Below are 17649 nucleotides of genomic sequence, written 5' to 3'. Positions count from 1 at the left end.
CCATTACACTTCAGCCTGGGCAACGAGAGCGAAACTCCACCTCAAAAAAAAAAAAGAAGAAAGAAAGAAAGAAAATGCTGTACATTCAAAGATAGGAAAATCTCACTAGATTAGAAATTTAAAATGCTATAAACAGTCATTTGGATTATCGTTATAGACCACTTTATACATGCTGACATATTTGTATTTTCAAGAAGTTTGAATATGTCAGTGGACATCTCTCTGTGATTGGCAATCCACATGAAGAGCATGAATTGCAATCAATTAAACCTTTATAGAACTCCAAGAAAGGAGAAGATAGCAAAATAAAGGAGACATTCCTGACCTCAAGAAGTAAAGGAACACAGCCATAAAAGGAAATTAGGGCTGGGCACGGTGGTTCATGCCCGTAATCCCAGCACTTTGGGAGGCCGAGGCGGGCAGATCACCGGAGGTCAGGAGTTTGAGACCAGCCTGGCCAAAATGGTGAAACCCCATCTCTACTAAAAATACAAAATTAGCCAGGCTAGGTGGCTCATGCCTGTAGTCACAGCTACTCAGGAGGCTGAGGCAGCTTGAACCCGGGAGGCGGAGGTTACAGTGAGCCGAGATCGCGCCACTGCACTCCAGCCTAGGTGACAAGAGCGAAACTCCATCTCAAAAAAAAAAAAGGAAATTAGGTCCTGATACATGCTACAAAATGATGCAGGGACCTTGAAAACAACATGCTAAGTGAAATAAGCTAGACACAAAAAGCCAAGTATTACATGATTCCAGTTACATGAAATATCTAGAATAAGCAAATTCACAGAAACAAAGATAGATTAGAGGCTACCAGAGGCTGGGGGGAGGGGAAAATTGAGAGTTATTGCTTAATGGTTACAGAGGTTCTGTATGGGGTGATGAAAACATTTTGGAAAGATCACAGTGATGATTGCACAACACCTCAATGTAATTAATGTCACTGAATTATACACTTAAAAATGGTTAAAACGGGCTGGGCACGGTGGCTCAAGCCTGTAATCCCAACACTTTGGGAGGCTGAGGCAGGTGGATCACGAGGTCAGGAGTTCAAGACCAGCCTGGCCAAGATGGTGAAACCCCGTCTCTACTAAAAATACAAAAATTAGCCAGGCACAGTGGCAGGAACCTGTAATCCCAGCTACTTGGGAGGCTGAGGTAGGAGAATCGCTTGAACCAGGGCGACAGAGATTGCAGTGAGCCAAGATCGAGTCAGTGCACTCTAGTCTGGGTGACAGAGTGAGACTCTGTCTCAAAAAAAAAGTAAAACAACCTAAACGTAAGACCTAAAACTATAAAACTCCTAGAAGAAAATATAGGGGAAAAACTTCACGATATTGGATTTGACAATGATTTCATGGATATGACACCAAATGTGCAGGCAACAAAACCAGAAATAAACAAATGGCACTATATCAAACATGAAATATTTTGTGTATCAAAGCATACAATCAACGAAGTGAAAGGCAAATTACAGAATGGGAGAAAATAACTGCAAATCATCTATCTAATAAGGGGTTAATATCCAGAAAATAGAGGCTGGGTGCGGTGGCTCACATCTGTAATCCCAGTACCTTGGGAGGTCGAGGCGGGCGGATCACCTGAGGTTGGGAGTTCGAGACCAGCCTGGCCAACATGGTGAAACTCCCTCTCTACTAAAAATACAAAAATTAGCCGGGCGTGGTAGCACATGACTGTAGTCCCAGCTACTCGGGAGGCCAAGGCAGGAGAATGGCTTGAACCCGGTGGGCGGAGGTTGCAGTGAGCAGAGATCACACCACTGCACTCCAGCCTGGGCAACAGAACGAGACTCCATCTCACACACACACACGCACAAAAAAAATCCAGAAAATATAAAGAACTTCTATAATTCAACAATACGAAATCAAAAAACTTGATTAAAAACTGGGAAATGGCCTTGAACAGACATTTCTCCAAAGATAATATATAAATGGCCAACAAGTATATGAAAAGATGCTCAACATCACTAGTCAGCAGAGAAATACAAAACAAAACTACCACAGTGAGGTATCTCACACCCATTAAGATGGCCATGAAAAAATAAAAAGTATTGTCGAGGATGTAGAGAAACTGGAACCCTTGTGTACTACTGGCAAGACTGTAAAATGGTGCAACTGCTATAGAAAAAAGTATAGGCATTCTTCAAAAAACAAACAAACAAAAAAACACTATTCCAGTGGCCTGGATTCTTTCAAAATAATAAAAATTAAAAACAGAATTATCACTTGATCCAGCAATCCCACTTTGGGGTATATATCCAAAACAACTGATATTGTTCCAGAGGCTGGAATACCTATTTGCACACCTAGTCACACTAGCACTATTCACAATAGCCAAGAGGTAGCTGCAACCCAAAAGTCCATTAGTGGATGCAGTCCATAAACAATATGATATATACATACACAATGGGGTATTAGCCTTAAAAAGGAAATAAATCCGGTCACACAGTACAACATGGATGAGTCTTGAGGACATTACACTAAGTGAAATAAGTCTGTCACAAAAAACAGACATGGTATGATTCCACTTACATATCTTATCTAAAGTAGTCAAATTCGTAGAAACAGAAATAATGGTGGTTGCCAGGGGCTAGTAGGAGGGGGAAAAGGGGAGCTGTTGTCTAATAGGTATAGAGTTTCAGATATGCAAGATGAAAAACCCACAGATCTGTTTTCCAACAGTGCGAATGTACTTAATGTCACAGAACACTTAAAAATGGCCAAGTTAGCAAATGTTGTGGGTTTTTTTTTTTTTTTTTTTTTTTGAGACAGAGTCTTGCCTTGTCGCCCAGGCTGGAGTGCAGTGGCGCAATCTCAGCTCACTGCAACCTCCACCTCCTGGGCTCAAGCGATTCTCCTGCCTCAGCCTCCCAAGTAGTTGGGACTATAGGCACGTGCCACCACACCTGGCTAATTTTTGTATTTTTAGTGGAGATGGGGTTTCACCATATTGGCCAGGCTGGTCTCGAACTCCTGACCTCGTGACCGCCCACCTCAGCCTCCAAAAATGCTGGGATTACAGGCGTGAGCCACCGCGCCCAGCCAATTTTGTGTTTTTAACCACAATTTTAAAACGTAGGCCAGGCTCAGTGGCTCACATCTGTAATCCGAAGTTCAAAACCAGCCTGGGCAAAATAGTGACACCCTGTCTCTACAAAAAAAAAAAAAAACAAAAAAAAAACACCCCAGGTACGGTGGCTCACACCTATAATCCTAGTACTTTGGGAGGCTGAGGCGGGCAGATCACCTGAGGTCAGGAGTTCTAGATCGGCCTGGCCAACATGGGGAAACCCCATCTCTACTAAAAATACAAAAACTATCTGGGTGCAGTGGTGGGCGCCTGTAATCCCAGGTACTCGGGAGGCTGAGGCAGGAGAATTGCTTGAGCCCGGGGGGCAGGGTTTGCAGTGAGCACTCCAGTATGGGTGACAGAGCAAGACTCCATGGCGGGGTTGGGGGGGACCGGACCCACATCACAAAACTGTGACTAAGATAAGCCTATTTTGGGAAGATAAGCATTTCTATAGCATATAAAAAGGATGGGCAAGATAAAGACCCAATATTTAACAATCATCTCTGAGTGGTGGCACTATGGGTGAGTTTCTTCATTTTTTGACTTATCTGTTTTTTTTTATAGTGAATCTGTAACTTCTGTATTAAGAAAAATACATGGAAATCTTTAGAAAAATAAATCATTTTGGCTAAAAACTTCACTGTCTGCCTATTACATCATGGGTATTTCACCATGTTACTGAAGCTGAACTAATACCATGTGAGAGATGCTGTTTCTTTCATTTTGCAGGTGAGAATAAACTGAGGAGCATGACAGTTGAGTGACTTGCCAAGGTTGTGTAACCAGTAAATGACAGAGCAAGCATTACAATCCAGGCCTAGTTCTAACTTCAATTCAGGGTCCTTTCCCATTTCATTACATCTCAAAGGGCAGATTGCATTATTACTCATGATATTGTTTATAAAAAAAAAACAACATAACCTTGGGCAAGTAAGTCACTTAACTTCTAGGGCCCTCAGTTTCCTCATCCAAAAAGTGAAGGGGTTCTAGATAAGATATTCCATCTCTAACAGCCCCTCTTGCTACTGGATCTTAAGTCTAGATAGCACAATCTCTAAAGAAAACCCTGGGTTTTCTTTAAAGGGGTCAGAATGAATGGGTTGAATAGAAGTTGAGGCCTATGATCTGGGCCAAAGACCATTCTTAATGGAAACAGGTGGTGGACTGTCATGAGGAAAGAACCACTAGGGGAACCATAACCTTCCTGGTTAAAGGAACAGCTGAAAGCTCCAGCTTTGTTTTACCAACAGTGCTGCTTCAATCTTGGCTAACTCATGATCAGAAACCACATACTAGGTAAGTAAAGCCAGAAGAATATAAAAATTAACATGAGAAGAAAATCACTGTAGCAACAGTTTGTGCATGCTATTGTAATTCCATGATTTTCTAAGTGGACTCCTTAATGCTAAAACAGAAAGGGTGATTCTATATGGAGACGCCTTCATTCTCACCAAGGATTAATAGAGAGGCTGAAACTTCCATAGCGCTTGGAGAGAAGCTACACTTGCGGGCAAGGGGAAAGCATACAATTAAAGCCTTCCCAATTCACGAGTAATCAAAGACAGTGAAAAGATCTTTAAAAGGTGAAGCTCCAGGCGGGGGCGGTGGCTCACGCCTGTAATCCCCAGCACTTTGGGAGGTCGAGGCGGGTGGATCACCCGAGGTCAGGAGTTCGAGACCATCCAGCCTGATCAACATGGTGAAACCCCGTCTCTACTAAAAATACGAAAATTAGCCAGGCGTGGTGGCGCATGCCTGTAATCCCAGCTACTTGGGAGGCTGAGGCAGGAGAATCGCTTGAACCTGCGGAGGTTGCACTGAGCCGAGATAGCGCCACTGCACTCCAGCCTAAGCAACAAGAGCGAAACTCCGTCTTAAAAAAAAAAAAAAAAAAGGATGAAGTTCTTGTAAAAGATTGAGTATTTGTAACGTCTTACACTGCACACATTATAAAGCATTTCATGCTCTTCAAAACTGTTATACAGCCTTTTTACTCGAAGGTAATAAACCTACAGCTCTCTCCTGGCGAGAAACAGATTCCATTTTGCGGAAACAGATTCCAATCAAAATCTCACCACATTCCTCTCAACTATGGGTATGAGCCTAAACCAATGAGAAGCTCCTTGGTGCATGTGTAATGGTCTCCAAGAATTACAACAACATCCTGCCCGGAGGACCACAACCAAGACACCACCGGCTTTAAATTCAAAGCCTGGTCCCCAGCGAAGAAAGAGCTTTAATGTGCTCCCCCCGCTCCCGGGTGCGAGATTCCTGCCCAGCTACTAGGCCACGACTGGGCAAGCACCTGATGTGGGGGCAGGGCAAGCCAAGGCCCTAGCGGATCTGGGGCGAGGAACGAGGGGCTCTCGAGGCTCGGGAAAAGCGCTGCCTTCTAGGGGCGGGGACCCTTCGGCACCCACGGGGGTGGACACTAAGAACACGTGAGGCGACAGGGGCAGAGATGGGGTGTCCCGGGCAGGTAGACTGGGTCCAGCACGGCAGCCAGAAAGAGGAGGAAAACGGAGCTGGCCCTGGGCAGGGCACGAGGCCTTTGAGCCCAGAGAGTGAAGGTAAAGGGCGCGGGGAGAGGAAGCAAGGCCACGAGGAGGGCGGGTCTCCCTGGGCGCGGGGGCACGCGCTAGGCAAGCGCGACAGGACCCGGGGAGCCGGGGACCCCGACATGCAGGAGGAGATCGCAGCCCTGCCCCAGGACGCAGGGAACGAGGAGGCCGCGCCCGGAGGGCCCTGTGACCCGCGGCCTCCCTAACCGGACCCGCCCCGCAGCGCCTCCCTCTTGCCTTTTTTCCCTCCCTCCCTCCCGCGGCCCGTTATCCTGCGGCCGCAGCACTCACCAGCGGCTGCACCTGAGCCCGCCGCTGCCTCAGCTGCTGCCTGCGCCTCTGCAGCCGCCGCCGCCGCCGCTGCCTCGCTGCTGAGGCCGAATCCCGAGGGAGCCTCCGCGTCCCGCCGCCGCTGCCGCTGCCGCCAGAGCAGAACACCCCAAAATGGCGGCACTTCCGGCACCTACCACCGGCGGGGAGGGCAGAGGAGGAGGGGTAGCGCGGCGAGGGGAACGTATCACCGCGGCGCCGCCCGCAGCGCCGATGCGAGCGGAGCGCGGCGTAGGGGCAGGCCGAGCGCCGGGCGCTACAGCGCCCCCTCGGGCTGGGAAGTGGAGGAGCAGCCGCGCCTAAGCCCCTGGGGCAGCGGGCGGAGCCCTCAGCCGAGGGAGCTGCAGGGGCGCATCTCTTTGTCTTCGAGCACTACTGGAGGGAAGAGCCAGGCCTGGGAATCTGAAGTTCTCGACTCCGCCCACCGCACCCACAGGAGCTCTAGATGACCCTGGTGGGCAAGGAGGCACCCCTACTGGGCACTGAATAGGAGCATAAGATGATATTTGTTGAATAAATGGATGAGTGAATGAGTGACTGGTGCTTGGCCAGCGTTGGGCACATGGCACGCCCCTTTTTGCCCCAGCAGACAAGCAACAGCATCCAGGCCTTCCTTCTTTGCTGGGATGTGAATTTGTGTGTTCCAAGTGCAGGGAGTGCCTTTTAGCAAGATAGTGTGAACGCACAACCTGGCAACGATCGCTGCGACATCAGGAAGTTCACAAAGAGACCGATTGCCCAGCCATAACCTGCTTTTACCAGAAAACAACAACAACAACAAAATATATATATATATTTATTTTTTTTTTCTTAACAACTCAGGTTAGATCGCTGAAGACTTCCTCCTGAGTTACTCTGGAATCCCTGGGTCTAGATGGAACGCAAGAAGTACAATTTGTTGTTGTTGTTTAAGCCAACATTTATTCCGTAGGTTGCAGACCTTGTGAGGCAGTTAAATGCAGATTAAGAAAGAAAATTTCGCTCTGGAAGCTTTTGGCCCCATCAACATGCAAATAACTTATGGGATGGTTTCTCTATAACATCATCTGGCTTCCCAGAGAATATAATTTTTATACCCACAAATACTGATTATATCCTACCTTACCACAAACAACAAGTGGGCTTCCAAGCAGAAGCCTCAAGGGTTTTCCTCTTTCGCCTTTGGGGGGGAAAAAACTAACCACAGTTTTTCTGGTACCATATAGTCCTTAAATTGTACATAATCATATTCCCTAATTGTACTGGGTAGTTTTATATACATTCATAATGCTGATATATGATCTTGTTCTTGTTAATAGTTTTATGTGTAGTTGACTGAAAACATCCTATATTTATAGACCATTATAGCTTATAGAATGTTGTCACAAATATTACCATATATTTGCTGCTATAGGTTGTAGAAATGTTTCAAGCAGAGAATCTGTCTCCTTTGTGCTCCATAGAATCATGTGGATATCCACATGGCTCACTTCCTCACCTCCTTCAGACTTTGACTTAAGTGTCACCTTCTTAGTCCAGTCTTCCCTGAGCACTCTATTTTACATTGTTTGCACGCATGGCATGTGTGCACACACACACACACACCCATACTTTCAATCCCACTTTCATTTTTATCCAAAACATTTATCATTATCTAACACAGTTTTTTTTTTTTTTTTTTTTTTTGAGACGGAGTCTTGCTTGTCACCCAGGCTGGAGTGCAGTGGCGGGATCTCGGCTCACTGCAACCTCCACCTCCCAGGTTCAAGCAATTCTCCTGCCTCAGCCTCCCGAGTAGCTGGGATTACAGGCGCATGCCACGATGCCTGACTAATTTTTGTATTTTTAGTGGAGACGGGGTTTCACCATGTTGGTCATGCTGGTCTCAAACTACTGACTGCAAGCGTTCTGCCCGCCTCTGCCTCTCGAAGTGCTGGGATTATAGGCGTGAGCCACTGCACTTGGCCTCACAGTATATTTTGTATTTATATATTTTACTTGTTTTATTGACAGTAGCCCAGAAGGTAAACCAAAGGTAAACTTCATGAGGATAGAGGTTTTGTCTGTTTTATTTCACTGCTCTATCCTCAGGGCCTTGATAATGCCTAATCCATAGTACATGCTCAGTAAATATTGTTGACTTAATGAATAGGTATATCTAGGTGCCAGATATGGAAAACGAAATGTTCAGCCTTTAGAAGCTTCTTGGAACCTGCCCATGAGCTAAATAAGGAAAGGCACCATGCCCGTCTTGTTATATCTCCAGTGCTTTTCACAGTATCTGACTCAATAGATATTTCTTGAAGAGCAAACAGAAACTTTTCCATGCCCATCTTGTTATTCTCCCAATATCTCCATTGCTTTTCACCGTATCTAACTCAATAGATACTTCTTGAAGAGCAACCAGAAGCTTTTTCGTATTCTATCTGCGCCTTGACTTAGGGCTCCCATTTGCAAGGGAGGAACTTGCAAGGTATTAATATCACTCTTGCATTTAGTTACCAAGGAAGGCCACAGACTGTTAGCCCAAGGTTGGGGGGAAGAACAATTACATGAAGAACACAAATAGATCTTGTAACTTCAAAGGGTTTCAGCAACATAGACAAAATGCTAAACAGTCCAAATACAAAAAAAGCCTAGTGTGAGATTTAAGAGTATGTAAAGCTTCCTGTTTCATGTTTTGCCTTACAAATAGATTAAGATTTATTTTTTTTAAAAAATAGCCAATGTCTGCTAGGCGCAGTAGCTCATGCCTGTAATCCTAGCACTTTGGGAGGCCGAGGCAGATGGATTACCTGAGGTCAGGAGTTCAAGACCAACCTGGCGAAACCCTGTTTCTACTAAAAAATGCAAATGTTAGCCAGGCATGATGGTGGGTGCCTGTAATCCCAGCTACTCAGGAGGCTGAGATGGCAGAATCGCTTGAACTTGGGAGACGGTGGTTGCAGTGAGTCGAGATCGAACCACTGCACCCCAGCCTGGGCGACACAGCAAGACTCTGTCTCAAAAAAAAAAAAAAAAAAAGCCAGTGTTAGTAAGAGTGCAAAGAAATAGCCTTCTCCAAGTGGTGGTGGGAGTAAAGTTCAGATAATCTGCCTAGAGGAATCTGAACTTTTACATACCTTCCTAGGAATTTATCCTAAGGAAATATTCATGGATAATGGCAGAGATTGTAACATTTTTTATTTTTTTAATTTTATTTTTATTTTTCTAGACACAGGGTCTTGCTCTGTCACCCAGCCTGGAGTGTAGTAGTGCTATCATAGTTCACAGCAACCTTGAACTCCTGGGTTCATGCGATCCTTCCACCTGAACCTTGTGAGTCGCTGAGATCACAGGTGTGTGCCACTATGTCCAACTAATTTTTTTTCTTTTGTAGAGACAGGTGTCTCACTATGTTGCCCAGGCTGATCTCAAACTCCTGAGCTCAAGCGACCCTCCCCACTTGGCCTTCTGAAGTTTTGGGATTACAGGTGCGAGCCATGACACCTGGCCATAACATTGTTTAAACAGCATAAAATTTGATACAAAATGAGATTGATAAATTACAGTTCATTCATAGCCATATAATAATAGATAAATAATTATAGAGGAAATGATGATAGCCAGGCATGATGGCATACTCCCATAATCCCAGCTACCCTGGAGGCCAAGGCAGGAGGACTGTTTGAGGCCAGGAATTCAAATCCAGCCCAGGCAACATAACAAGACACCATCTCCCTATAAATAAAAAATTTAAAAATGTTAGCCTGGCATGGTGGCATGTACATCTGCAGTTCCAACTACTTAAGAAGCTGAGGTAGGAGGATCCCTTCAGCCCAAGAGTTCCAGTTTGCAGTGAGCTATGATCACGACACTGCACTCCAGCCTAGGCATCAGAGTAAGACCCTGTCTCTATTTGGTTTTTATTTATTTACTTATTTTTAATTTTTTTTTTTTGAGGTGGAGTCTTGCTCTGTTGCCCATGCTGGAGTACAGTGGCGCGATCTTGGCTCACTGCAACGTCTGCCTCTCAGATTCAAGCGATTCTGCTGCCTCAGCCTCCTGAGTAGCTGGAATTACAGGTGCACACCACCACACCCAGCTAATTTTTGTATTTTTAGTAGAGTCGGGGTTTCCCCATGTTGGTCAGGTTGGCCTTGAACTCCTTACCTCAGGTGATCCACCCGCCTCGGCCTTGCAAAGTGCTGGGAGCCACCACGCCCGGCCTATTTATTTCTCTTTCTTGGTTTTGTGTGTTTGTTTGTTTTGTTTTGTTTTTTTGAGACAGAGTCTGGTTCTGTGGCCCAGGCTGGAGTCCAGTGGCACAATCTCGGCTCACTGCAACCTCCTCCTCCCGGGTTCAAGCGATTCTCCTGCCTTAGCCTCCCGGGTAGCTGGGACTACAGGCACATGCCACCACACCCGGCTAATTTTTTGTATTTTTAGTAGAGACGGGTTTCACCGTGTTAGCCAGGATACTCTCGATCTCCTGACCTCATGATCCGCCCACCTTGGCCTCCGAAAGTACTTTGATTACAGGGGTGAGCCATCGCGCCTGGCCTATTTTTCTTTTTAAAGAGACAGGGTCTCGCTATATTGCCCAGGCTGGTGTGCAGTGACTTTTCACAGGCATGATTCCACTACAGATCAGCATGGGAGTTTTGACCTGTTTCATTTCCAGCCTGAGCCGGTTCACCACTCCTTAGGCAACCTGGTGGTCCCCCACTCTCTGGAGGTCACGATGTTGATGCTGAACTTAGTGCAGACACCCGATTGACATACTGCACTATAGCCCAGAACTTCTGAACTCAAGTGATCCCCCTGCCTCAGCCTCCAGAGTAGTTGGGACTTACAGGCACATGCCACCTCGCCCTGCCCTTGTCTCTAAAAGAAAAAAAGAAAACTCTTTTTTTTTTGAGATAGAGTTTTGCTCTTGTTGCCCAGGCTGGAGTGCAGTGATGCAATATCGGCTCACTGCAACCTCCGCCTCCTGGGTTCAAGAGATTCTCCTGCCTCATCCTCCTGAGTAACTGGAATTACCTGTACCTGCCAGCATGCCCAGCTAATTTTTTGTATTTTTAGCAGAGACAGGGTTTCACCATGTTGGCCAGACTGGTCTTGAACTCCTAACCTCAGGTGATCTACCTGCCTCAGCCTCCAAAAATGTTGGGATTATAGGCATGAGCCACCGCGCATGGCCGGAAAGAAAACCCTTAAGGCCTGGTTACGTTCAGGCAGTGCTGTGAGAGTCACACTGCATCACATCTAGAGGCCTATAGCCTATGATGTCAAGTTGTCTGTCCTGCTTTTAGTGACACAGACTCATCAGTGGTTGAGGTGGCCCGAGCCTGATCCCTCTATGGTCAAGTTTCCTATAAGTGTTATATATATAAAATCAGAAAATCTGCATTTTGGTAAAATAATGGATCTAGTCAATAGCCATCAATGGATAAAAGCATTAGATGAAACACTCATATATATATTATATATTTAATATATATTATATAAACAATATATGTATATTTATATATTATATATGTATAAAATATGTGTAATATAATATATAATATAGTATATATAATATAATATATGTCATATGTTATATATAATATGTTATATATAGTAATATAATATATAATATATAGTAATATATGTTATATATAATATATAATATATAATGTGTTATCTATATGTTATATATAATATATAATATATAATGTGTTATATATATGTTATATATAACATAACATGTTATATATAACATATCAGTTATATATAACATATCAGTTATATAATAACATATCAGTTATATATAATAACATATCAGTTATATATAACATATGATGTTATATATAATAACATATCATATGTTATATATAACATAACATCATATGTTATATATAACAGAACATATCATATGTTATATATAATAACATAACATATCATATGTTATATATAACATAACATATCATGTTATATATAACATAATATATCATGTTATATATAATAACATATGATATGTTATATATAACTAATATATATGTTATATATAACATAATATATATTATATATAACATAATATATATGTTATATATAACATAATATATGATATGTTATATATAACATAATATATGATATGTTATATATAACATATGTTATATATAACATATATGTTATATATAACATAATATATGTTATATATAACATAATATATGATATGTTATATATAATAATATAATATATGATATGTTATATATAATAATACTATATATTATACATGTATTTTTTGAGACGGAGTCTTGCTCTGTCTCCCAGGCTGGAGTGCAGTGGCGCAATCTCAGCTCACTGCAACCTCCGTCTCCCGGATTCAAGCAATTCTCCTACCTCAGCCTCCCGAGTAGCTGGGACTACAGGCACGCAGACTACAGATGGGGTTTCACCATGTTGGCCAGGATGGTTTCCATCTCCTGATCTTGTGATCTGCCCGCCTCAGGCTTCCAAAGTGCTGGGATTATAGGCATGAGCCACTTCGCCTGGCCTTTTTTTTTTTTTTGAGACAAGGTCTCACTCTGTGCCCAGGCTGGAATGCAGTGGCACAGCTTGCTCACTTTAGCCTTGACTTCTTAGGCTCAGGTGATCCTACCATCTCAGCCTCCCAAGTAGCTGGGACTACAGGCACGTGACACCATGCCCAGGTAATTTTTTTATTTTTTGTAGAGCTGGGGTCTCAGTCTGTTGCCCAGGCTGATCTTAAACTCCTGGGCTCAAGCGATCATCCCACCTCAGGTAGATGTGAGCCATGGCACCCGGCCTATGTAACTTTTTGAAAAGAATAAAGTAAATCTACCTCTATTGCACCGACAATATAATATTCACAAATATCACTGAGTGAAAAAAGCAGAGGCCGGGTGCAGTGGCCCATGCCTGTAATGCTAGCACTTTGGGAGGCTGAGGTGGGCGGATCACCTGAGGTCAGGAGTTCGAGACCAGCCTGGCCAACATGATGAAACCCCATCTCTACTAAAAATATAAAAATTAGCCAGGCATTTTGGTGCATGCCTATAATCCCAGCTGCTCAGGAGGCTGAGCCAGGAGAATCGCTTGAACCCAAGAGGCAGAAGTTGCAGTGAGGAGAGATCGCGCCACTGTATTCCAGCCTTGGTGACAGAGCAAGACTCTATCTCAAAAAAAAAAAAAAAAAAAAAAAAAGCCAGACGTTGTGGCTCACACTTGTAATCCTAGCACTTTGGGAGGCTGAGTCAGGCAGATTGCTAGAGCTCAGGAGTTCAAGAGCAGCCTGGGCAACATGGCAAAACCCCATCTGTACAAACATTAGTTGGGCGTGGTGGCACACGCCTGTAATCCCAGCTACTGGGGAGGCTGAGGTGGGAGGATCACTTGAGCCTGGGAGGTCAAGGCTGCACTGAGCCAAGATCACACCACTGCTCTCAGCCTGGGTGATGGGAGTGAGACTGTCTCAATAAAAAAAAGAACAGAAAAGGCCAGAGGCATGAGAATCGCCTGAACCCAGGAGGTGGAGGTTGTAGTGAGTGGAGGATGCGCCACTGCACTCCAGCCTGGGTGACAGAGTGAGACTGTCTCGAAAACAAAAAACATTTCATCTATATGGTTATAATGATATTTATCAATATGTGTACATGAATATACAAAGACCACATGTTGTATGAATCCATGTATATGAAATGTTTGGAATAGGCAGATCCACTGAGACAGAAAGTCGATTCGTGGTTGTCAGGGAATGAGGGAATGGGGAGTGATTGCTAATGGGTATAGGATTTCTTTTTGGGATGATGAAATGCTCTAAAATTAGATATTGGTGATAGTTGTGCAACCCTGTGAGTATATTAACAAACACTGAATTGTATAGTTAGGAGGGTGACAAGGCATATGCATTATACCTCAATAAAGCTGTTACCAAAAATAATGTTAACATTGGAGGGGGGTGGGCATAATGGACTCTCAGTACTATTTTTAAAACCTTTCTGTGCATCTAAATTATTCCACATTTAAAAGTTTATTCTGGCTGGTCGCAGTGGCTCACGCCTGTAAGCCCAGCACTTTGGGAGGCCGAGGCGGGCAGATCACGAGGTCAGGAGATCGAGACCATCCTGGCTAACATGGTGAAACCCCGTCTCTACTAAAAATACAAAAAATTAGCCGGGCGTGGTGGCGGGCGCCTGTAGTCCCAGCTACTTGGGAGGCAGAGGCAGGAGAATGGTGTGAACCCAGGAGGCAGAGCTTGCAGTGAGTGGAGATCATGCCACTGTACTCTAGCCTGGGCAACACAGTGAGACTCTGTCTCAAAAAAAAAAAAAAAAAGTTTATTTCGCTGGGCGAGGTGGCTCAGACCTGTAATCCCAGCACTTTGGAAGGCCGAGACAGGTGGATCACGAGGTCAGGAGATCGAGACCATCCTGGCTAACACGGAGAAACCCCGTCTCTACTAAAAATACAAAAAATAAGCCGGGTGTGGTAGCGGGCGCCTGTAGTCTCAGCTACTTGGGAGGCTGAGGCAGGAGAACGACATGAACCCAGGAGGTGGAGCTTGCAGTGAGCTGAGATCGCACCACTGCACTCCAGCCTGGGCGACAGAACGAGACTCCGTCTCAAAAAAAAAAAAAAAAAAAAAAAAAAAGTTTATTCCACAAAGAGACACCACGCCCACTAAAATGGCTATAATGAAAGACAGATAATAAGTGTTGGCAACCATGTGGCAACATAGGAACCCTCCATACTCTCCTGGTGGGGATGCAAAAAGGTGCAGTCCACTTTGGAAAACTGACAGTTCTTCAAAAGGTTAAACACAGTACTACCCTATGACCTAACAATTCCATGATTAGTCAAATATACAAGAGAAATGAAAACCTATGTCCGTAAGTTGTATGCAAATGTTCCCAGCAGCATTGTTCAAAATAGCCAAAAGTGGAAACAACTCAAATGTCCATAAACTGATAAATGGAGAAAAACATGTGGTCTGTCCATAAACTGAAATATTATTTGGCAATAAAAAGGACAGTCCTGATACTTGCTACAACATGGACAAACTTTGAAACAGTCTAAGCATAAGACAGATATCAATACGCAAGAGATATCTGTTAAGAAAAAAAAACAGCCGGGTGCAGTGGCTCACACCTGTAATCCCAGCACTTTGGGAGGCCGAAGCAGCCTGATCACCTGAGGTCAGGAGTTCGAGACCAGGCTAACCAACATGGAGAAACCCCGTCTCTACTAAAAATACAAAATTAGCCAGGAGTGGTGGTGCATACCTGTAAACCCAGATACTAGGGAGGCTGAGGCAGGAGAACTGCTTGAACCTGGGAGGCGGAGGTTGTGGTGAGCTGAGATCGTGCCATTGCACTCCAGCCTGGATAACAAGAGCGAAACTCCATCTCAAAAAAAAAAAAAAAAAAAAAAAGTTGGGTGGGGTGGCTCACATCTGTAATGCCAGCACTTAGAGAGGCTGAGGCAGGCAGATCGCTTGAGTCCAGGAGTTCAAGATCAACCTGGGCAATATGGTGAAAGCCTGTCTCTACCAAAAACACAAAAATTCGCCACCAGGTGTGGTGGTACGCACCTGTGGTCCCAGCTACTCAGGAGGCTGAGGTGGGAGAATTGCTTGAGCCCAGGAGGAGAGGTTGCAGTGAGCTAAGATCACACCATTGCACTCCAGCCTGGGCAACAGGAGTGAAACTCTATCTCAAAAAATAAAAAATAAAAAAAATAAAGAAGCAGCCAGATACAAAGAACACATATTGTATGACTCCATTTATTTGAAATACCCTAGGCTGGACGCAGTGGTTCAGACCTGTAATCCCAGTACTTTGGGATGCCAAATCGGGAGGATTGTTTGAGCTCAGGAATTCGAGATCAGTTTTTGTTTTTTTGCTGTTTTTTTTGATATGGAGTCTCACTCTGTCGCCCAGGCTGAAGTGCAGTGATGCGATCTCGGCTTATCACAAACTCCACCTCCCGGGTTCAAGTGATTCTCCTGCCTCAGCCTCCCGAGTAGCTGGGATTACAGGCGCCCACTATTATACCTGGCTATTTCTTGTATTTTTTTAGTAGATATGGGGTTTCACCACGTTGGCCAGGCTGGTCTCAAACTCCTGACCTCAGGTGATCTGCCTGCCTCTGCCTCCGCCTCCCAAAGTGCTGGGATTACAGGTGTGAGCCACCGTGCCCAGTCCCAAGATCAGTTTGGGCAACATAGTGAGACCCCATCGCTACAAATAATAAAAAATTAGCCAGGCATCGTGGCACACGTCTGTAGTCTCAACTCCTTGGGAGGCTGAGGTAGGAGGATTGCTTGCACCCAAAAGGTCGAGGCTACAGTGAGTCATGATCATGCTGCCACTGCACTCTAGCCTGGGTGACAGTGAGACCCTGTTTCCTAGAAAAAAAAAAAAAAAAGAAGAAGAAGAAGAAAAGTAAAAAGAAGAAATGCCCTCAACATGCTAAACATGTAAATCTATAGAGTCAGAAAGTAGGTTAGTGTTTGCCTAAGGCTGGAGGATGATTGGGAGAAAATGGTGAGTCTCTGCTAATGGATAAGGGGCTTATTTTGAGGGCAATGAAAATATTCTAAAATTAGGCTGGGTGCGGTGGCTCACGCCTGTAATCCCAGCACTTTGGGAGACCAAGGCGGGTGGATCACCTGTGGTCAGGAGTTCGAGAGCAGCCCGGCCAACACGGCAAAACCCCATCTCTACTAAAAACACACACAAAATTAGCCAGGCATGGTGGTGGGCACCTGTAGTCCTAGCTACTGGGGAGGATGAGGCAGGAGAACTGCTTGAACCCGGGAGGTGGAGGTTGCAGTGAGCGGAGATGGCGCCACTACACTTCAGCCTAGTCAATAGAAGGAGACTCCATCTCAAAATATAAAAAAAAAAGAAAATGAATCTTTTAAAACCACCAGATGGGCCGGGCATGGTGGCTCACGCCTGTAATCCCGGCAGTTTGGAAGGCCTAGGGGGACGGATCTCCTGAGGTCAGGAGTTTGAGACCAGTCTGGCCAACATGGTGAAACCCTGTCTCTACTAAAAATACAAAACTTAGCTGGGTGTGGTGGCAGCTACTCGGGAGGCTGAGGCAGGTGAATTGCTTGAACCTGGGAGGCAGAGGTTGCAGTGAGCTGAGATCACGCCATTGCACTCCAGCTTGGGTGACAAGAGTGAAACTCTATCTCAAAAACAAACAAACAAACAAAATCTCCACCAGATGCTTGGGCCGGGCGCGTGGCTCATGCCTGTAATCCCAACACTTTGGGAGGCTGAGGCTGGCAGATCACCATAGGTCAGGAGTTCAAGACAAGCCTGGCCAACATGGTGAAACCCCATCTCTACTAAAAATACAAAAAAAAAAAAAAGGAAGCCGGGCGCAGTGGCTCATGCCTGTAATCCCGGCACTTTGGGGGAGGCCAGGAGTTTGAGACCGGCCTGGTCAACGTGTTGAAACCCTGTCTCACTAAAAATACAAAACTTAGCTGGGCGTGGTGACGTGTACCTGTAATCCCAGCTACTTGGGAGGCTGAGGCAGGAGAATTGCTTGAACCTGGAAGGCAGAGGTTGCAGTGTGCCGAGATCACGCCATTGCACTGCAGCTTGGGTGACAATAGTGAAACTCTGTCTCAAAAACAAAAAACAAAAAACAAAAAACAAAAACTCCACCAGATGCTTGGGCC

At 44.9% G+C, this 17649-nt stretch overlaps 1 protein-coding gene across 33 annotated transcripts in view; it reads right to left on the bottom strand.

Moving 5' to 3' along the window:
• CELF1 (CUGBP Elav-like family member 1) overlaps window positions 1-6188 on the bottom strand; it is an 86982-nt gene extending 80794 nt beyond the window's left edge. For 19 of the 33 annotated variants that reach the window (XM_054439559.2, XM_054439560.2, XM_063671829.1 and 16 more), the window contains exon 1: window positions 5946-6130. The gene's annotated coding sequence lies outside the window, so the exon portion shown is untranslated. Of the gene's footprint in view, window positions 1-5945 lie in introns of all 33 variants that reach the window. The other 14 variants (XM_054439564.2, XM_063671842.1, XM_063671826.1 and 11 more) reach the window with 4 other exon arrangements.
• Window positions 6189-17649: the final 11461 nt, after the last annotated feature.

The sequence above is a fragment of the Pongo pygmaeus genome, chromosome 9, assembly GCF_028885625.2.
Source record: "Pongo pygmaeus isolate AG05252 chromosome 9, NHGRI_mPonPyg2-v2.0_pri, whole genome shotgun sequence".
Classification (NCBI taxonomy): domain Eukaryota; kingdom Metazoa; phylum Chordata; class Mammalia; order Primates; family Hominidae; genus Pongo; species Pongo pygmaeus.
Note: the sequence above shows the minus strand (reverse complement) of the source record. Positions and strands in the feature narration are given on the sequence as shown.